Source organism: Pseudorasbora parva, chromosome 6, assembly GCF_024679245.1.
Source record: "Pseudorasbora parva isolate DD20220531a chromosome 6, ASM2467924v1, whole genome shotgun sequence".
In the NCBI taxonomy this organism is placed as follows: domain Eukaryota; kingdom Metazoa; phylum Chordata; class Actinopteri; order Cypriniformes; family Gobionidae; genus Pseudorasbora; species Pseudorasbora parva.
The window spans coordinates 15,834,230-15,843,085 of record NC_090177.1 but is presented as its reverse complement, the minus strand read 5'-3'; positions in this window follow the sequence as shown (position 1 = coordinate 15,843,085).

Below are 8,856 nucleotides of genomic sequence, written 5' to 3'. Positions count from 1 at the left end.
GATCACGGGCATCCAGTATGGTTTTCCGGCCTTGACCCTTACACACAGAGATTGTTCCTGATTCTAAGAATCTTTGGATGATATTATGCACTGTAGATGATGATAACTTCAAACTCCTTTCTAATATTGCTCCACTTTTTTTCGCCGCAGCATTGGGGGAATTGGGGATCCTCTGCCCATCCTGACTTCTGAGAGACACTGCCACTCTGAGAGGCTCTTTTTTACCAAATCATGTTGCCAATTGGCCTAATAAGTTGCAAATTGATCCTCCAGCTGTTCCTTATATGTACATTTAACTTTTCCGGCCTCTTATACCTGTCCCAACGTTTTTGGAATGAATAGCTCATTAAAAAAAAAAAATGTTAGCCACCCTGCCATTTAAAGCTGGCAAAGAGTTCAATGCATTTTAACTGAGATGGCCATAAGTTTTGACACAACAATAAACAAAGTTTAAAATAATAAACGTGACATATTTCCTGTATTTGGCCCAAGTGTTCAAGTCGGCAAACTTTTGATTACCTGATGGGACACACAATGTGTTGTTTACAGAGCTTTTGTTCATGTTCAGTAGCCTACTTTGCATTTTAACCTCCTAAGACCCAGGAAAACAAAGCCTTTTGAATTAGTATTTTTTCATGTTATTGTTAAGGCATAAGAAACAAATAAAAAATAAAAATTTTATTTTATTTTATTCATATGTTCTGTCTTCATAAGTTGACACCAGGGGCCTGTACCATGAAGCTGGTTTAGCTGGCTAGCCTGATTTGTTTAAGCTTAGCTTGTGTCAATCCTGGGTTTTAGGTACCATTAAAGTGGTTTGGCTTTTAGCTGTGTTCCTCGCCATGGTAACTTAGGTTCCACAGCTAACCTGCTCCAGGGCAGGTTATGTTCTGGATAAGATATCTCAAACTGAAATTGGGCCAATCAGCTGTGAGTAAAGTGACACACCTCTGATGCAATAAAGTCACTCCCCCTGTTTCTGCTCCAAATTAAAGGTCACTACATAGCAAATGTTTAAAGGTCACTACATAGCAAAAGACTAAAGCGTCTGGCTTTTTTAACAATGCTTATTTATAAAAAAATAAATAATTATGAATGATTTAGATATAATTTATGTAATATACCCTTAATCAATTACACATTTCTCATTTTAGTTAATCAATCATCAATGGGCACTTTGTTAAAAATAGTTTTTTTTTTTTTTTTTAAAGAAGCTTACTGAGCTTACATGTTCAATTTTCCCTATATCAAGTAAACTAATTTTATAACTTTTACTTGCATTGACGTATACTATTTTTTCTTTAAATTGTCCTCTTTCATAGACAGCTTTTCTTCTTGCTGTGTATTTTTTTTATTCTTAATATTTTTCAAACATATAATATTCTGCAGAAGAGAGAAATTAATCTCACTGCTTGTCTCGCGAGAAGTGAATCTCAGTTCCACAGCGTGTGATTGGCTGTTCACTACTGATGTCACAGCTAAACTCCTGAACTCAGGATCAAAGCCTGAGTTGACAGAGCAAGCTGATGATCAGCATCATGGGACCAACAAAGCTTTAATACAATGGTTTGGTTTTGTCAACTCAAAACTAATCCTGTAACCCTGAGTTTGTTAAACTGCCATCATGGTACAGGCCCCAGGGGGCCGTTAGCTGGATTTTATTGTTGACGATTTGGCTTGATCTCGGATTGTTTGGTTCTTCGAAGCTCATCCTGGGGCCTGTACCATGAAGCCGGTTTAGCTGGCTAGCCAGATATGTTGAAGCTTAGTTTGTGCCAATCCTGGGTTTTAGGTACCATTAAAGTGGTTTGGCTTTTAGCTGTGTTCATCGCCATAGTAACTTGCGCTCCACAGCTAAGGGCAGGTTATGTTCTGGATATGAGATCTCAAACTGAAATTGGACCAATCAGCTGTGAGTAAAGTTGTAAAGTTACACACTTCTGATGCAGTAAAGCCACTCCCCCTGTTTCTACTCCAAATTAAAGGTCACTACATAGCAAATAGTTTTTAAAGACTAAAACATCTGGCTTTTAACAATGCTTATTTATAATAATATTAATGTTGAATGATTTAGATATAATTTATGTAATTATTATACCCTTAATCAATTACACATTTATAATTTTAGTAAATTTATAATTAATAGGCACTTTGTTAAAATTAATATTAATAGCCTATATAGTCATACAAATAAGCAAAGCTATTAAAAAATCTATTAAAAAGCTGACTGAGCTAAATGTTCAATTCTCTCTCTATATCAACTAAACTATCTTCATAACTTTTACTTGCATTGACGTATAATATTTTTTCTTTTAGTTGTCCTCTTTCATAAATAGCTATTTTCTTCTTGATGTGTAAGTTTGTTTAAATTCTTAATATATTTCAATAATGTAATATTCTGCAGAAAAGCGGAATTAATCTTGTTGCTTCTCTGGTGAGAAGTGAATCTCGGTGATCCCCAGCGTATGATTGGCTGTTCACTGCTGATGTCACCTTAACTCAGGATTAAAGCCTGAATTGACACAGAAAGCTGAAGATCAGCATCATGGTACCAACAAAGCCTGAAAAGATTGGTTTGGTTTTGTCAACTCAAAACTAATCCTGTAACCCTGAGTTTGTTAATCTATCATCATGGTACAGGCCCCTGGACTTGCTGTCATAGCAACAGGTCCGTCAGCTTAAACCTGCTCGGGAGCTTACTTCATGTAAACAGGATTAGATCGCATCTTGAGGTGATACTTAAAATCTGTCCCAGCCACTGCTACTTTATTACAAGAGGTTATTACTGAACTTGGGGCAATAATAATTTAAAATAATTATACATATAAAAGTTTATTTGAAAATAATATTTTAATGTTGCGTAAAATTTGTGTATAATACTATAGACAGAGTCATTTTATTGAGAGATTTATTTGTGAATTGTGATTACTTTATAGATGTATTGGAGGTTTACATTGTGCAGTTAATCTTTTTTTTTTTTATTGCCAGAAAAAAAACATGTTAAATACAGCAGAGAAAATATATTAATACACATAAAAAAATAAATTAAAAACAATGAAACAAAAAAAATGCCAGAGTATACAAACCTTGATAAATTAATTAAAAAAATATATTCTTTAAGAATATTACAAGTCTTATTCATAATATTCTTTAAACTGGTGCAATAGTCCTTAGTCTCCTGAAGAAAATGAATAAAATGTGGCTTAGATCCTGACCATTTCTTCTTGTGTATGAAATTTTCCCAAAATAATAAAAAGTTGTACAATAAAGGTGAAATTATTATTATCACGTTCATTGGAATAATATATACATATATGAAAATGATTTAATTTAAATATAACATTTGTTTTCCTTCTAATGAAATATTCAATGTCCACCCAAAAAATCTTTGTGTAGGCCTATATATATATAATCACAAAAGAGATGAATAATAGATTATTTTTCTATTGAACAAAAATCTCATGAATAATCAATATCTAAATTAAACCTCTCTAAAAAAAATTTAGATGGATATATACCATGTAACATTTTAAATGTAACTTCTTTTACTTGTATGCTTCACAAATACACCAAGCTTTATTCCAGTTTATATTCCTAAATACACTGTTCCACAATAAACTGTTTCACCTGTTATAGTATCCATTAATACAACTGTGTTTCAGAATGTCACTGTCTCCTAAAACATGCTGTCTTGAACATTTACTGACTCAGAAGAATCACTTCCATATGCTCTTACAAATTGTATAACTTGTTGAGGTATGGCACCAAATACAACAGCATACTCTTTTGGTGTAACTGGAAACCCAAATTTATCCAAAAATTCACTATAAGATAATAAAATACAGTTTGAATTTAAAAGTTGTTTAACTAACACAATGTTGTTTTCATACCAATTATTATAGAAGAGAGATCTATTTTTATATTGAATGCATCTATTTTTCCAAATGTGCAGTTAATCTTTGTCGTGCATTAATGTGAGTGATGACGGATATTATGGGATGGCTTAATGCAGTGCAAGATATGCAGATAATTTGATCTTGACTGTTAAGAAACTTTAATTAATATTGTCACATAAAAAATCTGCTTCAAATTAAAATAAAAATGAAATTACAACATTAAAATAAAAATGTAAAGTGTGTACAAATATTATAAAATCGTGAATATAAATAATTAGGAATCATGTTCATCAAAACAGTGCACATTTAATTTATCTAACTTTTATGTTGGTTTGTCTTTCCTTATAAAGCTTCTTTTTTTCTTTTCTTTGACAAGTTTTTTGCCAGGTGGCTTTTTTAATCATATGATCTCATTAGGTTGTCTTGACGCCAGCCAATCGCTGCATTGCTGATCATCAGGGAACACAGGCACGAGCAGTGATCTCACATAATTTAATCCAGATATATTAATCCAATCCGCAAATTCGTTTGACGAACCAAATTAGCCAGAGATCAGTTATCGGGATTAAAAGATCTGGGATCTGTCAAATCATCTCAGATGTATTAAGCGAGTTACAAAGAACGGGCCCCTGGTGTAATCTAGTGGTCATGAAATCAATGTTTTGTAACAATCAAATGTTATTATTGTTAACTTATAAAAAAAAAAAAAAATGTACAATTTAAATAATTACAAAATATCATATTTCCATAAGTGCGCTAAATTAGATAATTCCTGGTGAAACCTCAAAACAAATGGTAAGCTATCTCTGAAAAGCCCTGAATGTGCTGTTTACAGGACATCTGACAGCGTCCCCCATGAGGTTACATAACCATTCAACAAGTGAGAATGCATCTACTGCTTATGTAAAAATGAAGTTGAAAATTTAAGTGTTAAAGCATGAAATAAAGTACCACAAATCAGTGAACTTGAGTTTGATATTGGTATATTGTCAGTAATAAAAGAAATTGTTAAAACTAAATAAAATAATCATCAGCTATTTACATCTATTTGATTCAGAATTGAATAAAGCCCAATGTAATAAGTTTGCAAAAACTGATTTCCATAATAGCCTACTTATAGCAACACTTTAGTATAAGGATTAATGCTCTATTCTGCATATATTCTACACCTCCGTCAATTAGAGTGACTGACAGGTTTTCATGTTAAATAAGCAGCGAAAATTTTAAAATATTGTTTCAAATCATTCTAGGGCACCTTTAACCGATTAATTTGGTGAAAACAAGACTTTAAGCATGGCATGGAGAAAACTGGCCATCATGGCAATGGTTCTCAGCACACAATCGGATTATGGAGACGGCACCACCATGCAGGCTTCACTGCATGGGATACAGATACACAGCTTTAGTCGGTCCATATAGCAGCATTTAATCTCAGATCCAGCGAACTAAACATTTTGCATAGAGCGAGTTGTAGGTTATGCAGCGACGCCATTTTCCCACTGACACAAACCCCCTCAGCCGGACAGAGTGGCAGGAGAGCTGCTGCATGACTGGAGTTAATAGGGAAAAGTGAATAAAACAAACCATTATCAGTTTAAACAGAAGGTTGGGTTCGATAGCGTTCTTTACAACTTACCAAAGATCCAGTGATCCATGTATAGACATGCAGCCAGGTGTCGCGTTTCCTGACATTTATGAGCCCGATTATAAATACTCACTGGCAGTCATCCGTTGAGAGTGAACACCGCGTGTATATGCAGATACGGTCTGTGTATTGAAGGGTGTATGTGGCTGCTTGTCAAGAATGTAAATAAAAAAATCTTATTATAGCTCCATTAACATATTTTATATGGCCTAGACTGCACAACATTCCCTTTAAAAAAAAACAAAACACTACAAGCAGTCACTCACTCAATGAACACACACAGTTCTGTCAACAACAGATCTTATCTACATAATGTCTACACTTTGTTAGAGGATTTACATGCAGAACTTAGCACTGGACAAACACTCAAGTGGTGAGTGGATTCTAACACCAACACCTTTGATTGGTCATTGCGTTTTAGAAGTCAACAAAATGTCTGTGTTTGACTACATTATTCACCGAAGGGAAAACACGCTGAAAGTATCATTTGATGAGCGCAAAGACAGATACACAACGGATCTTTTGCCAACTTTTTCACTAAAATGCGATTACGAAGAAGACACCCTAGACCAGCAGTTATGGGCAGCTTTTCCCTCTAAAAGCAATCAGTAGCAGTCTGAGTGAGAAAATTACACACCATTAGAGTCCTTCTCCTAGGGCTGGGCAATATGGCCTTAACTTAAATCGATTTTTTTCCCCCTCCTACAGAAAAATAAGTTAAACTTGAACAATTTCTTTGTCCTCTGCAGAATGATATTATGTAAAATATTGGCAACTTGGTAGCACCTGTACCTGGGGTCCAAAACTTTCAGCATGTGAATAAACCCAGTATAGGCCATGGGCACCATAACTTTTGCAATATATATTTTAAGTTTATGAATTGACATGCAGATAAAACTTATTAACAGTAATGTGCAAAAATAAATAGGGAAATTAAATATTCTGCTCTCATTAAATTTACCATTGTTCTTTTATAGTCTCACTTAAAGGTGAACTATGTAGTATTTTTGCAGTAAAATATCCAAAAACCACTAGGCCAGTGTTATATATTTTGTTCAGTTGAGTACCTACAATATCCCAGATGTTTCCAACTATTTGTAAATTGTGAGAAAATTGCTATTTTAACTAAGGACAGGGACGTTGAAGCATTGCATTTGAGAGAGTCGCCTGTCAATTGCGTCATATCTGCGCTACCCTCGGTTTCGGCCTTTATTTGGCAGGAGCGCTTTACTCTTAGCAGTGTGAACAACTGAACGCACGGAGTAACGTCATAACATCGTTTTAAACACACTTAAATGTATCTAATATGATAAACAGAGCTCCATTACCTCAAAATCATAACCGGAAGAGCGGATCTGTGCAGGCGCCCGGCAAATGAGTCCCGTCCCGTCATAATAAAAGTCCCGGTATTCGCAAGGCGGGTATTTGTTTAACAATCGCTCCAGCAGCTTTGCTCAGGTCCATAACACTCGGTCCTGCTCTGCTTTACACTACAGTAACGTTAATAACCGCATGCATGAACGTGATTTCTGCCCGAGTCCTATTTTTTACCGGCTGTGATGAGAAGACCACATCTCCCAAGATGCTGCGCTCACACTTTGCGTCATCAAACTACGCATTTGTTTTGCATAGGCGCCCTCCAGTGGACAAAAGCTGCATAGTGCACCTTTAACTGACAGACAGATTCAGTGGTTATTAAAGGAGCTCTTTACTTGCTTTCTGGGCAATTTAGTTCAGAAAAGTTTTTCACAAGACTTAGTGACTTCTTACTTTTGTCCATATATTAAAGGGATAGTTCTCACAAATAAAAATCCAGCCATTTACAGTTGTTACAAACCTACACGCGTTTCTTTGTTCTGCCAAATAAGATATTTTGAAAAATGTCTCCCCCCACCCCCACACACACACACACACACACAGGGGAAAAGACGAGGAAACACAGGATTGTGGGACAGAATAAAACAGTAGTACTTTAATCCCCTTAAATGTCTCAAAGTAACATGTACAGTGCAAAGTTTTAAAGTTGCAGGTCATTTGCATACATCTGGTTAAAACCGAACGCAATACAAAACAGCTTTACATACATGCTATAGAGTGAAATATTGTCTGTAAAAGGTGACCCTTCCTACTAGTTTAAAATACATTTAACATTTCTATGTGACCTAGTGCAATGTAATGGTTTTGTTACTTTTTGGTTCCTAAAAATAATGATTTTTCAAAAGACTTGAATAAACAGTCAGTTCAAAAATTATTCATTCACTTTAATCATGTCGTTCAAAACCTGCGTGATTTTCCCCTTCTCATTGGACACAAAGAGAAGATGTTCAGTGAATAACAAATGAAATGTTGGTCTGTTTCTCAGGCCTGTATAAAATACTGAGTGTTTGAATGTCATGAGAGTGAATAAATTACTGAATTTGAGGAAATCAGACTCAAGCAACCACACTTGCACAACAGACAGACAGACAGACAGACAGAACACGTCTTTCAAAGCACATGAATTTAAAACATAAATGCACACTTGTTTTATCTGGCAGAAAATGCTGAGGAAAAAGTAACATTTCAGATGACATAACACAGATATTTAGTATTCAACAATATGGTGGATTCAGCTACAATTTAGTGATTATATGTAACAAAAAAATATTTGCAGATCAAGTCATTCATTCAACTCCTTCAACACCCCCACTAATCCAGAGAGGAACTTTATGTGCACAATGTTCGGAACAGAATACTCGTCATACAGCCAAATATTTACTATGCATATAAAGATCATATGCAAAACAGAAAGCATGATGCAATAACCAACTTGGAATGCTACAGTGTCATATTTGACTGAGTAAAAATGCATGGTCTTGCATTTTTGATCTGATCAAATATTGAGTTAAGATATTTAAAATATTACTGATATTACTTACCATGTTTGTAATGAAAGGCTTTCTATAGTACTTTAATAAAAACTATAATAATTTTATTCAGCAAGGATGCATAAAATATATAAAGCAGTTATTTACATTAATACATTTTTTTTAATTTAATCAAAGAAACAAAATTATTAGAATGATTAGAATCATGTGAGTGAACAATGTAGTAAAGATGCTGAAAATTCAGCTTTTCCACCACAGGAATAAATTACATTTTTAAATATGTTTTATTAATTAGTCTTCTTTCATTCATATATATATATATATATATATATATATATATATATATATATATATATATATATATATATATATATATATATATATATATATATATATATATATATATATATATATATATATATATATATATATATATATATATATATAT